Source organism: Drosophila subpulchrella, chromosome X, assembly GCF_014743375.2.
Source record: "Drosophila subpulchrella strain 33 F10 #4 breed RU33 chromosome X, RU_Dsub_v1.1 Primary Assembly, whole genome shotgun sequence".
Taxonomy (NCBI): domain Eukaryota; kingdom Metazoa; phylum Arthropoda; class Insecta; order Diptera; family Drosophilidae; genus Drosophila; species Drosophila subpulchrella.
This window is the reverse complement of record NC_050613.1, coordinates 24,691,293-24,709,907: the sequence shown is the minus strand read 5'-3', so window position 1 is coordinate 24,709,907 and position 18,615 is coordinate 24,691,293. Positions and strand designations below refer to the sequence as shown.

General features: G+C 37.5%; 1 protein-coding gene across 22 annotated transcripts in view; it reads left to right on the top strand.

Moving 5' to 3' along the window:
- LOC119557804 (eye-specific diacylglycerol kinase) overlaps positions 1-18,615 on the top strand; it is a 135,883-nt gene that overhangs the window by 50,476 nt on the left and 66,792 nt on the right. The window lies entirely within an intron of this gene.

Genomic DNA, 18,615 nt, shown 5'->3' with positions numbered 1-18,615 from the left:
CAAAAAACTTCTGCCAAAGGAAAAAACTTATTGAGAACCTCGGAAATATTTTCCCGCTAAATTTCAAGTACTAAAAGCCAAGAACTAATTGAAGGACATATTCTATATAGCTATATTTCATCTTGTTATAAATTAAATTAATGGTTTTGAGAGTAAAAGGATATATTTTTTGTATTGAAAGGCAAACAATGATTGAAGAACATTATAATTAAAGACTTAGCTGTATTCTATCAACTTTAATTAAATCTATAATTTTTGGAGACTGTTAAATATATTTTTTTGCAGCAAAATTAAAGTCAGAAAAATGAAAGGAAGATAAAGAACTAATTCTAGTGCAAAATGAAAGCCCGCAGTGGTGAAAATATGGTGAGCGAAAGTGAAGCCCCTGGGAAATAGGAAGCGGAATTACTTTCAAGGTTTCTCCTCCAGAATTTCTTCTCCTTTTGTTTTTCCTCCGTTGGCCTTTCACCCGCCATATGTATATATACCTTCAGTCAGACTTTTTAATAACTTTTGTCTGACGGCATAACTCGACAACGCATGGAAGGGCAAAAAATTCGCCAGCGGGTTTTTCCAGCTCCTGTGGAAGTGGAAAATTGCACACTGCAAATGTGTGGTTGTGTGTGTGTGTGTGCTTCCACAAAAATCCACTCCCCCAGCGCAATGAAAATGAGAATTTTCCCATTTGCCAACTACAATTTCCGCCCTAACTTTTGCAGTGCAGCACATTTTGCCGTCTTAAAGTTTGGCTTAAAGTCTCGCAACAATGCCAACAACTTGTGACAAAGTCAACGCAACAAGCGGCAAAGTTTTTTAAATTACAAAAAACGAAGCGGGCAGGCGGAAAAGTGCTGGGGAAAAAAAAAAACTCGGGGAAAACAAGAGCACACACACACACAACCCACAAACAAAGCCCTGGAAAAACTGGCAAAAAATGCGCCAGGGAAAATGGCATAAAAATTAACTGTAAATAAAAGCAACGAAGAGCAAAGCAAGCGAAAAAATGGCACAACAAAAAAACAGCAACCAAAACACAAACAAGGTGACAAAAGTCAGCCAGGGAACTTTGAATACCCTTGCTAAAAATGTATCTCTAAGTGACTAAGTACCTTTATTTCTGAATTCTAAGTACTGCAGATTTATTTCCCTTGCCATTTCACCTACTAACCAAAGCGTAAATGTGTTATTTAAAGCAAAAATCATTTAAATGGTTACATAAAGGCCCCAAATAAAGGGATTAAAATTCACATTAGGACTTCTGACAGAAGCAATTAAATTCGGGACTTAACTTGTCGGCAGTCAGGCGCACTAATTATCCCTTGTTCTGTGAGATTTTCATTTGAAACAAAAATTTCCATAAAGGATTTGCCTTTTACAGAAATGCCATAGGTGTGTGTATGTGGTATTTTATTGGGTTATGGAATTTGAATTGTTTAATCAACTTGCTGGCTAGTTTGATTGAAAGAGATAAGGTTATTTAATTTATGATAATAGATGAAGCAGACTAAATATCGCAAAAAATAAATATACCCTTAAATACCATTGAAATACCATTTAAATACTCTGATGAATTCAAAGTAGCCAATCTTGAATATTAGCCTATAACGAGATTTTTATTGCCTTCCTGCTCGAATTTTGTTGTGAACTTGAAGAGCATTCAAATGCGGAAACCAATATTTGGCATACGTGTGTCGCAAAAATTCGTCAAAAACAAGCAAAAAAAAAAAAAAAAAAAAAAAAAAAAAAAAACTGGAATAATACCGAAAATGCCTTTAAGGCAGCCACTACCTTTCGAATTTTGCTGCCTGATGTCCTGCGAAGCGGTGAAAGGTTCCTGGAAATTCATTTTTGAATCTGCCGCTGGTTTGCTGCTTGTTGATTTTTGTTGTTTCTTTTTTTTTTTTTTCTCGTCTGGCAGTAAATTCCCTTTTTTGGGTCCACGCCCCTTCGATTACGCCCACATCCAGCCAAAAAAGAAGGGCAGGGGATTGGGATTCTGGCAGGAAAGTCCACTAATTTGCCCGTTATGGTAACAGTTTGGCATTGGGCGGCGTAAAAGTGGGCGTGTCTGTTTGCACCTGTTGCGGTCGGTTAAACTTTCAACTTGATTTTCTGGCCAAGTATTTGATGGAATTAAAAAATTAAGGCCACGCCAAAAGCCGCACATCGATTCGAGAACCCTCAACGGTTTTGTCACAGCTTTTTCATTTGTTTTTCACGTTGATTTTACTGCAAATAAGTATGATTTTTATGTTTTATTTAAACAAGGTTAAAAAAATGAGGGACACGCCTATAAAAAGGTTTGCCATAAAAGAGTGCTATAAAAATATGGCCAATTTAAAAGGATGCTTTATAGCGATTGAGGGAAAGGGTTTGACTTTATGCTTTTTTTAAGAAGTAGGATTATCCGATTGCAATACGAGATTTTAATCCAATTGTATCAGTGATAAAAGGACACTAATTATGTCTTATTTCTAGCCAAGCTGCTCTTAGTTTTTATTTGATCCATTTTAATGAAGTCAACATGTTAATGAGCTAACTAAGCTGATTTGGAATTATCACAAATGAAAAGAACTAGTATATATTTTTATACTTTCTAAGAAGGAGGCTATAAGAATTTCTAGCTATCCCATGTTAAGCTTGCTTTTAATCCGATTATATGATATTAGTGATATGGACACACTAATTATGCCTTATTTTTAGCTAAGCTGGTCTCATTTTTTTTGAGCCATTGCAATGAATTCAACAAGTTAATGAGCTAAATAAGCTGATTTGGAGTTATCTCTTATGAAAAGAACTATTATATATTTTTAGAACCCCTCACAAAATGCAGGCACGTTTCAATAAGACCCAAGCGTGTCTGCTTATCCCTTACATCTTGGCATTATTATTATTTGTTTGTTTTTTTAAGCTCATTAGCTAGCATTAAAACTGTTGAATTTGTGGCTAATTAGCGTGATGGAGCATCGAAGGGGGAAGGAAACTATCTACAGAGGATCCACTCCCCCGTAGAGCTAATTAAGTCAATCCTGGGACCCTTCTGCACTCGTTTAATGAGCGAACGAATTTACGATGCGTTTTAAAACGCGCACAAACCGCACTGAAACCGAAACCGAAACAGAAACGCCAAGGAAGGCGCCTGTATTTCACTTTGTGAGGCATTTAAACGAATTAAGTGCTGTCAGGCTGCACAAAAAACACAAAAAAAGAGAAGAAAATCGAGTGCAAAGGCATAATTATCATGGTAAAAATTGAATCGAGGGCAGGATGAACAGGATGAAAATAAACCGAGGCGTAACGAAGCGAACCTCAAAAACCAACAGCGAGAACGGCAGCAGCTGGCCCAACAGCCTTGAGGTGGGTGGTGCCAAGTGGGCGGTGGGCTGATCGAGTGGGCGTATCATAAATGAAATGATGCCTTTGTATTGGCATCGCTACTCAATTTAATTTATCGCCCGAGCTCGGTCAGCTTTTTTTAATATGCAAAGTCTGGCGATGCCAATGCCGCTGATGATGATGATGATGATGCTTTGTTTTAATTGCCAGCACAAGGAATCTGTTGGTCCACGGCTGTTAAAATCGTTCATTAAGGCCGATGATTGGCTTTTATGTAGCAACGATTCAAAGCCATCAGCCAATTAGCACGAAAAGTCTGATGTAGTTTTCCAGCCCGAAAAAAAGCAACTATTGAATCAATAGTTCAGTTGCATTGAAATTTATAAACCTCCAGGGGTAATAGTACAAAAAAGCAAAGCCACAGGCAATTAGTACTACGAGTCGTTTAGGGAACACCTTTCATTGGATTCTGGGTTGGTGATTCCACCAATTCGGTGATGGTCAGTATAGTTTGCTGTTAAAAAAGAAAGGAATTCAAGGAGTTCTTAAAAATATAAATATATTCTGTGGATTTCAATGTGCAGTGATTCTAGCTTTCGATGGGATAGCCTTATGTAAATAGATGTAGCTTCTTATGTGGCCTTGCTGTAACATCCATTTAACCAAATAGTGATTAGTCAACGCATGTTTCGCTCTCAAAAAAGTCTGATACGGCGGCCACACGAATAAATTTCAATTAAATATGCTTTCAACAACAATTACTTGTGTGGCCGGGGCAGAAAGCCACTCACACTCAGGGGCGTGTGGTAATGCCAAACCTACAAAGGCGCCCTCACACAGGACCGCAGGAGCCACTCAAAGGATGGATGGATGGATGGTTGGATGGATGGATGGATGGATGGATGGCTGGCTGGATGGATGGATGGGGACCAGCCTGCATGCCTGGCTATAATTAGTCGCCAGTCGGCTGTCGGTAGTAGTTGGGACTCCCGACATCCACACCGGGGAAAGGCTCTCGCATTGCACACATCGCTGCACTTCCTTGCACGCCGAAAACGCTGATCTAATCAATAATTATCCTAATGCACCTCCATCGACGGAGCCTGCCAAACCTAATGACGCTCGAAACTCGATAAGCTCACGAGCACAAGGGCTGTCAGGCAAATATCGAATTCACTAAAGCCACAGGCCCAATCGATTCCTTTTTTTTTTTTTTGGTGTAAATATTCTTTTACCCATTGATTTCGGCCATTGGAATTAGTAAAGTTTCTGTTCAATTTCCCCCTCGGAAAAAACCCTTAGCATTTTCATGAGGTAGCGTGACGAAGAAACTTTAGAGGCAGTCCAACGTTAAAATGCTGACAATGCATAAATCATTATTTGTCGATTGTTACAAGCAAACAATGAGGCAACGGCAACAACAAAATAGAGCTAAAAACATGGGGTGGGAACACGAACCAATAAATTAATCAAAAAAGTTTCGTGGTCAGCGAAGACCAAAGGCGTAAACCGAAACGCAAACACGAAACACAAGCGAGCAAACAAAATTCAACCACGATTACTTGAGGATCGTGGCCAGAACGGGAGCCGACGGTTTGTCAAAGTGGGTAATTAATTTCAACGCCTTGTAACAATACAAATACGCTGACGTGAGCCAATAATTAATGAAGGGCACCGGCGAAAAGAAAATGCTCCCAGGAGAAACAAATCGAAGGCGCCGTGAACATCCAAATTAACGTTATCCTTTGACATGTGGTAACATATTTATGGCGCCCAACGTGGGGCGTAAAGCTTAGTTACAGAATGGCGCCCAAACTAGGAACCTTAAAAAAGGAATTTCTAAGAACATACGATTTAATAAGGAACTATACTGCAGCTAATAAATAAAAACTAAAATATATAGATAATTTATATATAATAATTAGTTTCTTCTTTGAGAGAGAACAACTCTGCGAAACAAATTAACGTGTATATCTTACACTCTAAGCGCCAATAAATTATTTGAGCCCACTTTAAAGCAATTTATCATTGTTTGAGACCTAATAAATTATTCCCGGCGGGCTAACAACGTTGTTCACCCTCTATCAGCCCATCAGCAGATCGCTGTGTAAACCTTGTGATGACAAATTTAAGCGTCTGCCATGTTACATAAATTGCTCAACTTATCGGGGCCAAGGTGTCAAATGGTGCCAAGAAATGGCATTATAAGCGGCACGCAATACTGGGCCAATCCGAAACCATCCAATTCAAACACCCCAGCGTCTTTTTAATGGCGTGTCGTTGAACTCTCGGGCCAAACTAAACAAAAACTTAACTAAGCTGAACTGAACTTAACTGGACGCCCAACCGTTTCCGGGGTGGCAAACAATTTAGATCGATTTTCTGCTCTTGCTTGAGCCATTGCCAATATTTATGAACTAAAAAAAAAAAGAGGCATGCCCCAAAGAGTTGAGAGCGAACGAAATCCGTGTGACCCAAAATGAACTCGCTGGGCTTTAAGCCACACGGCGCAGAGTCAACGGCCCCTTTGTTTTGCCATCCTGGCCACATTTTTGTTATTTTATAATTGCCGCTGTGGCTGCCTTCAGCTTCGCCTGCTCATTTCGCAGTCCTTTCCTTTGTAGTCCCAATATTTTTATTCCGTTTTTGTTTAACCAGACGACCAAGGGTTGAAAAACGGCAGGAAAATGCCGGGCCAGACTGGCCAAAAAGAAAAAAAGAAACAGTTCACTGGCAACTTGTTGGTCCAAATGGGCGGGGAACGAAACTCAACTTAACTGGAAGGCAAACGCATTTATATTTAATGAAATATAAATAAGATATTAGAGGGGGAAAACTTTTGGCCCAAGAATAGAAGTCGATTTAAGGGGCTCTCCGTTCCACAATTCCATTTCATTTGAGTATTTTGCATCGTTGTCACTTTGTCTAAAAAAGTGGCAAACATTCCTTAATTCAATACGTGCGCAATAAAGTCCTTCTACATTTCTCAATATTAATAAACATTGAAATCGATATGAATTGTCCCATGAAAGGAACTACATTGAAGTAGACCCAAAAGTTGTAGTAAATTCAAATAAAGTAGAAATGGAGAATTTGTAATGAAATAACTGAACGAGAGAGGTTTAAATTAAAATGTTCACATATAAATCTAATAAATATTTCTTAAAATATTCTAATAGATATGGAAAATTAAAGTGCTTTTTCGAGTACTCCCCATTTCGATTGCTATCTCAGCGTACAAAATTCCATTAGTTAAATGGGCCAAAACATTGAAGGTAGGAGGCATAAATCTATAAAAGGTTTTAAGCCGAATTTGTCAGTTGACAGTTGGCCACAAAAGTATCTGAAAGTTTGTCCGTCAGCGGCCAACATTTTTCAATTTACCAAATGCAAGTTGACGTTGGTCGGTGAGCCAGAATTGCTTATATTATTCGGTTACAACTTGTGATTTTACTAAAAATTTTCCTGTTGTGCAATTCGGTTCTTAAAATACAATAGTTCTGGGAAATTCAAGAGGCATTATGTACTCTGTAATAGATTTACCCACAGGAGTGCAAATGATTATTGCCAAGCCAAACCAGCTTGTCAAGAAAATGGGAAATTCCGAGAGAGAAGGCTAAGGTCTAAGTGTGGTTTTCCATGTTTCGGTGCTCATCTACCCACAAAAGTATGCCAAAAACACAAGGACAACTAGGATATTATTGTGAAATGCGGTCATTTACATACGTGTGTCTTGCCATTTTCACTTCGGCTTTCCTTTGTTCTGGCCCTAATGTAAATCGGTTAATTACATGTCATGAGAATTAATTTTCCCCCTGCATTTTCCCGCTGCTTCATCAGCATCGTGCACAATTGCTGGCCTTTGTTCGTTGTCTTTTTATTTTCTGTAAAAACACAATCCATGCAATTAGTCAAAGTGACAGCGAAATGTAAAAGCAAATAATAACAAATAGCAAATACCTTAAAGCGAAATGGGTTCGGATAAACAGCACAATGCAATTAGGGGCAGCAAATAGTATTGAAATAAATGAATGCATTACAAATAAAGGGAATGAATAACACAAGTAAATGGGGTTCTAACAAATTTGGGAAATTCCATTTAAAAGTAGCTTATTATTGTTTTAGAATAATGGATAATAATAGTCCCATTGAAATAATTTGTGAATGAATAGAACAACAGGGAATGCTATTTAAAATTAGTAATCTTTCTTTTAAGCTTTCTGCTTGCATTAACAATTGGGTATCCAAAAAATTGGTAATACTAATTAAAAGTGGTTTACTAATGTTTTAGAATTTTAATAAATAATAATCCCATTGAAAAATGACATGTTTTGAATGACTTAATCAGAGAATCAGGGAATGGTATTTTAAAGTAGCAATCTATCTTATGAGCTTTCTGTTTGCATTAAAAATTCGATATACTTCTCAGGACCGAAGGAACGCCTACTCCTTGCTATTTTTAAACACTTTCCTTTTAATTTTTACCTAAAAAGCTGATGACACAGACATTTGCAGATAGGCTCGACCCAAAAAAGTGGGCGTCTTAATGGTCAATTTGGAGCCCTTTTGCACACCGCTTCCAGGAAAATGAAAACTGTGATAAAAATGGATCCGTTTCCTATTCCCCCTCGTTTTGATGGGAGAACATGTTATCAATATGCAGAAATATTAAATATACATTGAAGGAAAGTAAATGTTCTTCAAGAGCCAAGGGCCCCAGACTGCTTCCTTTTATTTTTTCCGCCCGCCCTGTCTATTTACTTTGATTTTGATTTGCTTGATTTGCCACAAATATTATATATAGGTATGATTTCTGTTTGTACCAAATTTGTCCTGCCTTCGGTATGATGATAATGATAGTGATAATTGAAGGCGATAATGAAGATGTTGTCCACCGCAGGGCTTTTTGTAGTGACTTCAAATGATTTCCCAGTGCCGCTCGTGCATGAATTTTGTGCGGAAATCGGAATCGCTGCTCGTATTGCTTATTTAACGTGCGACAAAAAGTCAAATACGAGAAAATAAACTAATTCTATTACAATTGCCCCGGGCGAAACGCACGCACTTACCCCGCCCCCCCCTGTCCAATTGGATTGAGGAAAATTCTCGGGAAAAGAAAGAAAATTCTTCGCCTTTTTCCCCCATGGGCAGTGTTTTTGATTTATGGCTGCTATTGAACTTTTTCCCTTCGATTTTGTTTTGGTCCTGGCCAATTTATAAGTTTATTTGCTTATAACAGAGATTCAGATGGAAAAGGCGGGGGGGGCGGGGCACTTAACCCAGCAGAAAACTACAGCAACAAAGATATTCATTGAAAACTAATGATGTGGAAAATAGAAAAATTGCCTGCAGTTAGAGGAGAAACGAGATTCGGTCCTTGGTGGATACTTATGTTCCCAGGCGCATTCCCAGGGATACAAACAAATATATAAAAGAGAGAGATGTATGTTTGCCGACCAGACAGGACACTCGAAGGATGCGTTGCCCTTTTGTGGGTTCAACAAAGTGGGGAAAAACAATATTGTGTTACGGAGCACTGAATGCCAGGGGAAAACCACATATCAAGTTGATGGGGTACTCACGAGGATACCATATTCCATTCAAGGTGCAAATCCACAGTATAAATGAAGGCATGCAAATTAAATTTGGGGTAACTTTAATGAAATATCTGTAGAACAATTAAAGTTGTCAGACAAACAAAAGGTTTAATCTAGCTTATTTCCACATTAAAGAAGTGAGATAAACTAGCTACGAAACGTAGTTATTAATAGAATAATATAAATAAATTATTAAAATTGTTAGAAAAATAAAAACATTATTTAGTATATTAAAAAAAGAAGAAAAAGGGTGACTAGTTAAAAAATAGTTATTCAAGTGTCCAAACATGAGATCTTTTACTTAAATGTTTCTATAAAAGAACATAAAAATATTAATTTAAATTCTCAGCCAAATAAAACCAATTTAGCAAGGATAAAGCATAAGTTTTATGAAACAAACAAATATTTATCCAACTGTCTGGATATGAGAACTTCTAACCAAAAATGTTCTGCCGAATTCACCAGCTCTTTCGAATGTTTTAAAAATATATCTGTATGACCTCAGTATCTCAAGACGTCGTAGAGCATTTCTTTCGTTTTATTTGTGGCAATTTAGCCCCTCGACTTTTGGCCATTAGGAGCAAAGTGCCTGGCCGGGCCAACATTAAAGCATCGGGCGCAGAAAAAGTGACTGGAAAATGAACAAATAAACAAAACTTCAGTCAATGGGCCCGAGCGATTGGCTCGCTGATTGATTTTCAAATGTGCGTAATCAATAAAACAAGGGAAAAACCGGTGGAAAATGATGGGGGGAAATGAGGCGACAAAATGTGGAGAGTGGAAGCCGGGAAATCGGGGCCGAAAGAGATGCAGTGACGTCAAATGAAAAATGAAAATGAAAATTTAAATAAATAAAATGAAAAATGTTTCGAAAACAATGGGCGCATAAATGTTTGAATTGTAACGCCAGCACAACCAGTGATTCCACAAAATATGATATAGATACGCATTTGAGAAGATAGATTTATGAAATTGCCATTAGTAAGCGTTTCTCTGGCTAATTTCGTCTAGTGGTCCGCAAATAGTTTTCCCCCCAACTCATTTCCCATTTTCCGTATTTTCCCACTCATCGTTTTCCATGCTTGGACAAATTTTGAACGGTCCTTTTCGGGCCCCAGGCGAATAAATGTGTATATATATCTGCATAAATGGATGCCAAGGAGTGCTACATAATCAATTTGTTTGTTGTCAAAATTTGTTCGATTTGTTTGTCTGTCAATCCGTAAACTAATACAATTTGCCAACGAAAAAGCAACAGAATTTGTGAACGTATTTAATACCATTTTACTTTGTTTAATTATAATAAATACCCAAAGCGCCGCATATATCATTCATTTCCATGTCCAATTCCCAAACTACTTATTTACAATGCTGTGTGCCCAATTAATCATCATATTACTATCACGAAAAGTGCTTATCGCACCTGCACTTTGCCATCAACGCTTCGTCTGGCCCAAATATCAATGTTAATTAGTACAAAAGGTGTCACTTAAATGAAATGTATACTGCAGGCTTTCAGATAAACAGAGACATCCGTTGGATTGAATCAAAAGTAGTACATATATCAGTCGGATTGAATCAAAAAGTAATACAAAAAAATTGTGTTCATAAAATAATCATAAAATAATCAAATTGTGAATACATTTTTGATTTTTCTTACCATTTTCAAATATTCATAACAAGTTCAATTTAAGGTGCATTTACCTTAACTATTTTGCTAATCAATTGATGGCCACATTGACAGAATTGGTTTTGTGGCCCCAAGCCAATTGGGGGTTCATAACGTGATGGATTTTTAATTAGTGCAAATAGCTTCGATCAAAAGTTGACCCAACCTAAGTGCACTCACTATACTCAACTCAACTCAACTCAACGCACTTGCAATTAGCCGGGCTTTGTTTTTATTGCCTGCACTTTTGGCAATTTAGTTGAGAGCTCGAGAGGCGTAGGTATCGTTATTAGAAATTAAAAACTTTGTTACGACTTTGACCCCAGCTTGGCGACCTTTGACCCCCCCCCTTTCCGCCCACCAACTTTATCTTTTGCCCAGCAACTTTCCCCTCCCCAAAAAGTATCTTTTTAATGGCCAGCAATCTCATTTTTATAACCTGTTTGAACATGGAAAAACTTTCTCGAATGAGTTGATTATTCATTTTGCACTTATCGGCAGTCACTTAAAAATTCGGAGGAATCGGAGGAAAGTGCAATAATTAGCCCTAATTAATTACCCATCATAGTCTTCGAACATGCAAATTTAGCTCGAAATCAAAGGTTAATTAAATTGTCTTTTGGCCGGGCGACAAGTAAAGGCTTTTACGAACTTCATTACAGCTAAAAGCATTTTCAAATTTATCATTGCATTTCGATAAATCGATTATACTCAGACAAATAGCCCACTCTACACAGGGCTCACATCAAATCAGCTTAATGGCAGCAAAAATGTGATAAAAAAAAAGTGAAAGAACCAGGAAAAAATCAACAGACTAGCCAAGAAACTATCATCAATTTGGCATGCAAATCACTTGCTCAAGGCCCTTTTTCTGCCCCATTCCCCTCGAAATACCACCCTCTTTTTTTTGCCCAGTGCTATGCGGTTTCTTTTGTGCACCAGCATTTAAAATAATCCAGTTAAAAGGATAGGTTTGCTGGAAAAAAATACAAGGATATTTTTATTTCCAGTTTTTAAGGCAGCTAACGAACGTTTTATCTTTTTGAATGTGCCATAAATTGGACTTTATTCGGGTGAACTCATATTTGAATTTCACGATTTCATAACTATTTACATACGATCTACAAATAAACCTATATTTATTGCCGCAACTCAACTTTTTATTTGCTTCAGAACCAATAAAAAATGGGCCTTGTTTTAAGAAGTAATCTCTATATTTATTACGTTTGACATTTTCGATAGGGAAATTCGGAACCGAAATGAAAATATTTTCTTCTTTTATTTTTAACTTTAACCAAACATTTTAAGCTTTATTTAAATGCTCAAGGTTTTATTCCTTTTAAATTTTTAACAGTTTATATATCTTTAAGTTTTTGTAATTTATTTTATAGAACATCAGAATTCCATCCATTTCTATCATTTATTGTTAAATCTATTTAAATATCGAAAATAACCATATATCCACATATATATACATAATTTTTTAAAGGTTCTCTGCATTTATTAATAATTTTACGTATCTATCTATCTATATAACTCTATATTCAACCTGTTTATTGTTGAATCTATTCAAACTTCAAAAGTTACTGAATCACTTTAAAGTAAATTTCATTTCGTAGCTGTTTTTAACATCTGGTATATTTTTAAAGGCTTCCTGCATTTATTTTCCACACCAAAAAACCCTGTGTAGGCGTGTCATTGAGTGGCAGCTGGGGAGGGGGGTCTTCTGTTTTTCACAGGATATTGCAGTTGACAATTTTCTGGCACCCGAGAAGGTGTGAACGGAAGGCGAGCCCTCGATAATCGCTTAATAATCGATGGCGTATACGCAATTTTTATTGCTGCCTGTGTCATATTGCGTGTAATTGCTCAAGACGACGCGATACAATAAATTGCACAGAAAAATGAGATGGCAAGGGAAAATATAGTTTTTAAATGGTATGGGTGGTACCTTAAAGGGATGACGTCGTCCCCGGGAAGAAGCCTCGAGCACCGGAAGCGGCAGCAAAAAGCGGAAACGGAAGCAGGGCCGTCACTCCTCCGCTTCTCTTTGTTATATTCCACATATTCGTGCTGGTGACTTTTGTGTCGCCACTAAGCGGCTTAGAAGCATCTGAAAACCCTCGGAAACGGGGAAACTGGGGAAATGGGGAAGGGGGAACCGGGGACTGGGAACTGGGAAACCCTCCATCTGAACAGCACCCGCATTTGGCCAAGGATCAACTTTAATATGGGCTCAAGAAGATGCATTTAATTTCCCAAATGTGATTGCAGGAAAGCTGAAAATGCACATTTATTCAAGTTACTTGGGTGGTTATTGATTTTGATTTTATGTGAATTCATTGTTATTTCTCAAAGAATGAATATAATACCATTTTCATTTAAATAAACGAACTGTCTACGAAAAAGTAAGATAAGACATATCGTTTGAAACTTTTTTGGCTTTAGCTTAAATAGCAATTGAAGTTTTTTTTAGCTTACCCAACAATTTAAAAATAAATTGCCTTTGGTTTTGGCTTATTTGGCTTAAATATGCCAAGTTTTGGCTACACTTTTGTGGGCTTTGTACTCTTAGGGGCGTGGAAAAATTAAGGGTTCTTGAGTAAAACACCGAAATGAAAAAGCACCCAACGAAATGGGTACTCACCCAAAACTTTATTTAAAAAACAAAACAGGAAAATGGCTGGAAAAGTTTGGTCTACTCCTCATCTTGGTCCTGTTTGAATTTCAACAGAATGCCACAAGTTTTTCAGGTCCCTTCAGGACCTTTGACCCCCCTTTATTTTACCCGCTTTTTAGTTCGCGGACTGCACAAAGCTGGCGGGAAGAAAGAAAGAGTGTAAAGTTCTTAATCATGTAAACGAAACGATATGCTGCAATTTATGTGCAAGGGCAAAAAGTTAATACGCCGCACGCGCCATCATCATTTTCCGGGCTCTCTTTTCCGGGCTTTATATGCATTATTTTCCGCCCTTTTGCCATTTTTACCGCATGTGGGCAAAAGTGTAATTCAATAGCGGCGAGTGCAATTGCCACACAGCATTTACACAGGGAGAAAAGTGGTATGGATATAAATTCCGGTTCTTAATTAAGGTTAAACTTTTTATTTACTAATTATTTTACTAGCATAAATGGCTAAAAATTATCAAAAGAGTTGTACACTTAAGTGGGACAGAGAAACTTGCTTTATAAAATAAATATTTGTATTTTATTTAGGTGTATTTATCTGTTTATTTTAAGGACCTAAGTTTTCTGTTTAGCTTAAATAACCCAGAACTAATAGCAAACTTTTTAATGTACTTGGCTTTAGATTAAATCTAAAGATAGACCTTTATATTCCTTTGCAAATCCTCAAAGCCCTTTGCATAATAACCCGTGCCAATTAATGCTGAATACCTGAAGATTAGCGATGCAATATCCTTACAAAGCGAACTCGCAGCCATTCCAGCCATCCAGCGGCTCTGTTTTTGCTTCATTAAATGCAAATGCAAAGTAAACCGAACGTGTTTGCCAACCGGATTGTCAATGTTTTTGCAGGCATGCAGAACCCAAGACTCCTTGTTGTAATATTTGTGCAGTTTGATTGTCTCGAGCAGTAGTATTTGAACTATTTTCAGTCCGTGTGGGTGTGCGTAGGGATTTTATTAAATTTTTGCCAGAGAAAGTCGAGTTCACAGGGCACCTGGGACTGCGTTTCTAGGGCTTGAGCTCAAAACCTCATCAATCAGAAAATCTGAGTACTGAGAACTGAGAAGTGGGTGCTGGAATCTGAAATGCAGTCTGCATCCGAGAATGGGACACTGTTTGGCAATTTTCTTGGCACTTATTGTTTGCCTTTGTTTAGCCTGCAAATTGCCTGACAATGACGATGATGGCCGGGCACTTCGAGCATGACCGAATTTTCACCCGAATGAGGCCGGAAAAATTACCCCCCGACGCCCATGGATCAATTTTGATTGACAGCCCACAAAAGGGCAATCACGAAGAATGTAGGCTCCAAATTGCAGTTGTAGTTGGGACTTATCTGAAATTGATAGAGTCTATTTAGGTGGAGTTTTTCATAAGCTTCTTAGTTTATGTTTATGGTTTCTTAGCAATGATACATCAATCAATTAAAATATTCATGGGTAAACCCCTGAAATTTATTGGCTTCCTAGCGTTAGTATTGTGTGAAGTCGATAGTCTCAAAAAGAATCTTCTACATTTTGTTATTTGAATCACAATTGTAGCTTAATTAATTAATTAAATTGTAGCTTGCTATCAGAAAATAAATATTATTAAAATATTCATGGGTTAACCCCTGAAATTTATTGCAATTCTAGCTTTAGTATTGTGTGAAGTTGATAGTCTCAAAAAGAATCTTCTACATTTTGTTATTTGAATTACAATTGTAGCTTAATTAATTAATTAAATTGTAGCTTGCTATCAGATAATAAATATTATTAAAATATTCATGGGTTAACCCCTGAAATTTATGGGGTTCTTAGTCTCCATTAGAATTTAATTCACTTCTTTATATTCAAATCTAAATAGTAGCGAATCACTGTGCATATTATGTTTTCTTTGTTATTAGAAAATAATTAGGCATGCGATTATTGCATTGTAATTCGTTTGCTACCAAATGCCAATCAAATAATAACCATAATAACCCAGCTCATATTCCCCCTGTTTATTGGCTTTATATTAGCTGACAGGAAATCTTGTCATTGAAGACTGGCAAATGCTATTTTCGTTTTGCAATAAAGCCACCGCAAATTTCAATCAAGTCCCTTTGCCGACTGCCAGCAAAACGGATTCAAATTTTAGTGATGGCGTGTGTAGGCCCGAATTGGCTTTGATGGCTGCCCCCTTTTAATTTCTCGGAATTTCTGGGAATTTCTACGAATCTCTCGGCGAGTTTCTACGAGTTTTCCCAACCCGTTGGCGGCCCCAAAGGTCAGCCCCGGCTGCTACACACTACGTACACACCACATATTTGCCACAACTGTCGCAAACAGAATTCTGGGAGTGGCTGTGGGCGTTTTGTCATAAAGTAAATGTCGATAGCAGGGAAAGCTGCTCAAAACACCAAAACTAACGGCAACCGCACAGCTTCCGTGCTGCAGAAATGCACAAAGGGGGTGGGCGATTTTCCAGGGGGGGGTTTTGGAGGCTGGAGGAAAATCCCTGGACCTGGCCCAAAAATTCCTCAATTGAGGCCCACACACGCACACCCACACCCACACAGGTGGCGGAAAGGTTGCGAAAAAGGGGGTCAGACACAAAAAAAAAAATGGAGAGCCTGGAGGGCCAAGGGCAAAAATGCCATAAACATGTTGCATATTGTTGTGGGCACTCGACCCCTCCCGAAAAACCCATGGTTTTTCCCAGTTAATACCGAGAGTCTGGCCAAAATGAATTTCACTTAAACGGGTTAAGCCGGAAAAACATGCTACCTCTATTCGGCGCATGTTTAAATTGCATTTAAGTTTCGGAGAGCATTTTCGGTTGCAAATGGAAATTCCAAACAAGCCACGAAAATATTTGCCTAAAACATAGGGCTTAGTTGAAAAACTTGTTGGAGAGAGGAATATGCTAATTGATCTTGAAATATTATATTTTAAAATTTTGGTGCATTTATATTCATTATTTTTTGCATTACATCCAACTTTTATAACCCTTGTCATATACTTATTATAAAATATTTTCCTAAAACATAAGGTTGGGGTGAAAAAGTTATTGAAGTTGGGAATACTTTATGGATCTTAAAATATTATACCTTGACATTTTGGTTAGTTTATTTGTATTATTTTTTGTATAAGTTCTACTTTTTTCAGGCCTTTCCGTTTATTTATTATAGAATATTTTACAAGTTGAAATTGCTTACTGATGCCCATTACTCCACATTTTCTTTTGCTCAAGCCTCCATTGAAAACTATTTTAATCAGCTAATCAAATTTGCCGAGGAAAAAGCCAAGTTTATTCAAATCATCTTGAGGGTCATTAAAGTGAGTCCCAGTTTTCACAACCCCATTACCGTTTGTCGAGCTCCAGGGCCTCTCCTCGATGACCCTCATCTCTCGCATAAATTTCGTTTAATCCGCTGAAAAGCTATGTAGATTCCAGACTCCAGTCTCTGTTGGCTTGGATTTTGAGAGGCCCAAGGAAAATGCACTGCCAAACGGGCAGGGGGAAGGGAATACTTCGCATGCTGGCTGGCAGGAAAACTTTGGCGCTATATGACATTTGTTATAAATTTAATTAAAACAAAATGCCGGAAATGAGTGAAGTCGGGGGTTTTCTGGGGTGGGGTTTCTGCCAAACGAAGGGGAACTTGTCTGAATGGCTGACAGGCGAACTGGCATCCTCTCTGGTAAAATAACACATATTAAACAACGTTTTCTAAAAAACTAAAGGAACTTAAAATGCAGCCTTCATTACACCTCTTTTAAGTGCAAACAACTTTTTAAACCTTTGAAAAACTAAGAAAAAAATAAAAGAGGCTCACCAAAAACAATATAAAAGTATTCAATTAAGCGGAGAATGTTTCTAGCACATAAATAAATCATTCGAATTTATTCCCCCACACACAAAAATATTATGGGTAAATAACCCACCCGGAAAGTTCCTTAACTGTAACAACATTTTAACAACTATTACAAATAGTGACATGTATTTTATTGTTGTTTTGGTTACTATTTAATAGTAAATCTACCATAAAATTGTGTGCATTTTGTTGTTGGAAGAGTGACTATGTTGGTCAAATTGACAATTCGATGAGTTAAGACCATTTATGTAACTATTATGTTGTTACGTTTTACCTAAAACGTTCTTAAATTTGTAAAAAAGGAAAATGAGTTGACTAATTAAAAGTAGAGCCAAAAAAAATTCTATTTAAACACGAAACAATACGTAATGTGTTTCACTAGAAATATTTTCCTTTGTCGGGAATTCGAGGGAAATGTCACACATGCAATGTTATTCGGTCATAAAAAAGGTTCGAAAAAGTTTTCACTTCTACGCCGTCAACAAAATAAAATAAAGGGTATCCCAGCAGAAACTTTTCCTGTTCGCAGCGCCCAAAAATGAAATAAAAATAATTACGTTGAGATAATATGGGGCCCCGAACATGAGGCACCGAATTTTTGACTTAAGCCCCACGTTCGTGGAAAGTTTGCGGCGCTAATGTTGGAAATTTGTTAATTTTTCGTGGACCTCGAAGCGAGCGCAATTACATGGCCCACTGAGGCTGTGGTCCTAAGTACCGAATCGTGTCGCCAAACAGGGCGTATGCGTAATGCGCGTATACGTAATATTCAACTCCGCTAAGCCCAAGTGGGCATTCATTCGCCCGGTTGGCTGGCCCTGTTTCTAGAGACTTTGCCGAAAAGGAAATATATTTTAAAATTAATTCCTTGATTATGTGGTGGCGGCGGCAAACAACTTTCGGGCAAACACACACACCCGCAAAAGTTTGTTTGGCCAAACTATTTTGGCCACAACTAAAAGCATATGGGAAACTTTTTTGTTTTTGTGATCGCTCGGTGGACACACGACTTAATTTAATCACACGAAACCAAATTTAAGTCAATGTCAAAATTGGATTTAATAAAGTTGGCTTCAAAGTGGTTCCGATGGATAGGCAAGGGTATAGCTAAACTAATCATTGACTTCAAATTTGTTTTACTACGAAAGTTCAAGGCACTTAATACTGCTCTTTGTCCCGGTAACATAATTAAACAAGACAAAATAACTTAAATTTAAACCATGACTAAATAATTTATAATAGTAAAACAATGCATTTATATTATCCCTGTTTACGTGCTGAACAATTTCAATAATTATTTTAAGGGTTTCGTGGGGATAATGCATTACCAAGAAAGTTAGTGGAAAATTACAGGCTGCATTATTAAACATCGAAAGTTCGCAGTGCCGCCCATTGGGAATACCATTTATTTATGAAGTGTCCCCGCTGCCATTTGATGACATTATCGACTTTGTAAACTCGTTACCGATGCCGATGAATTTTTAACC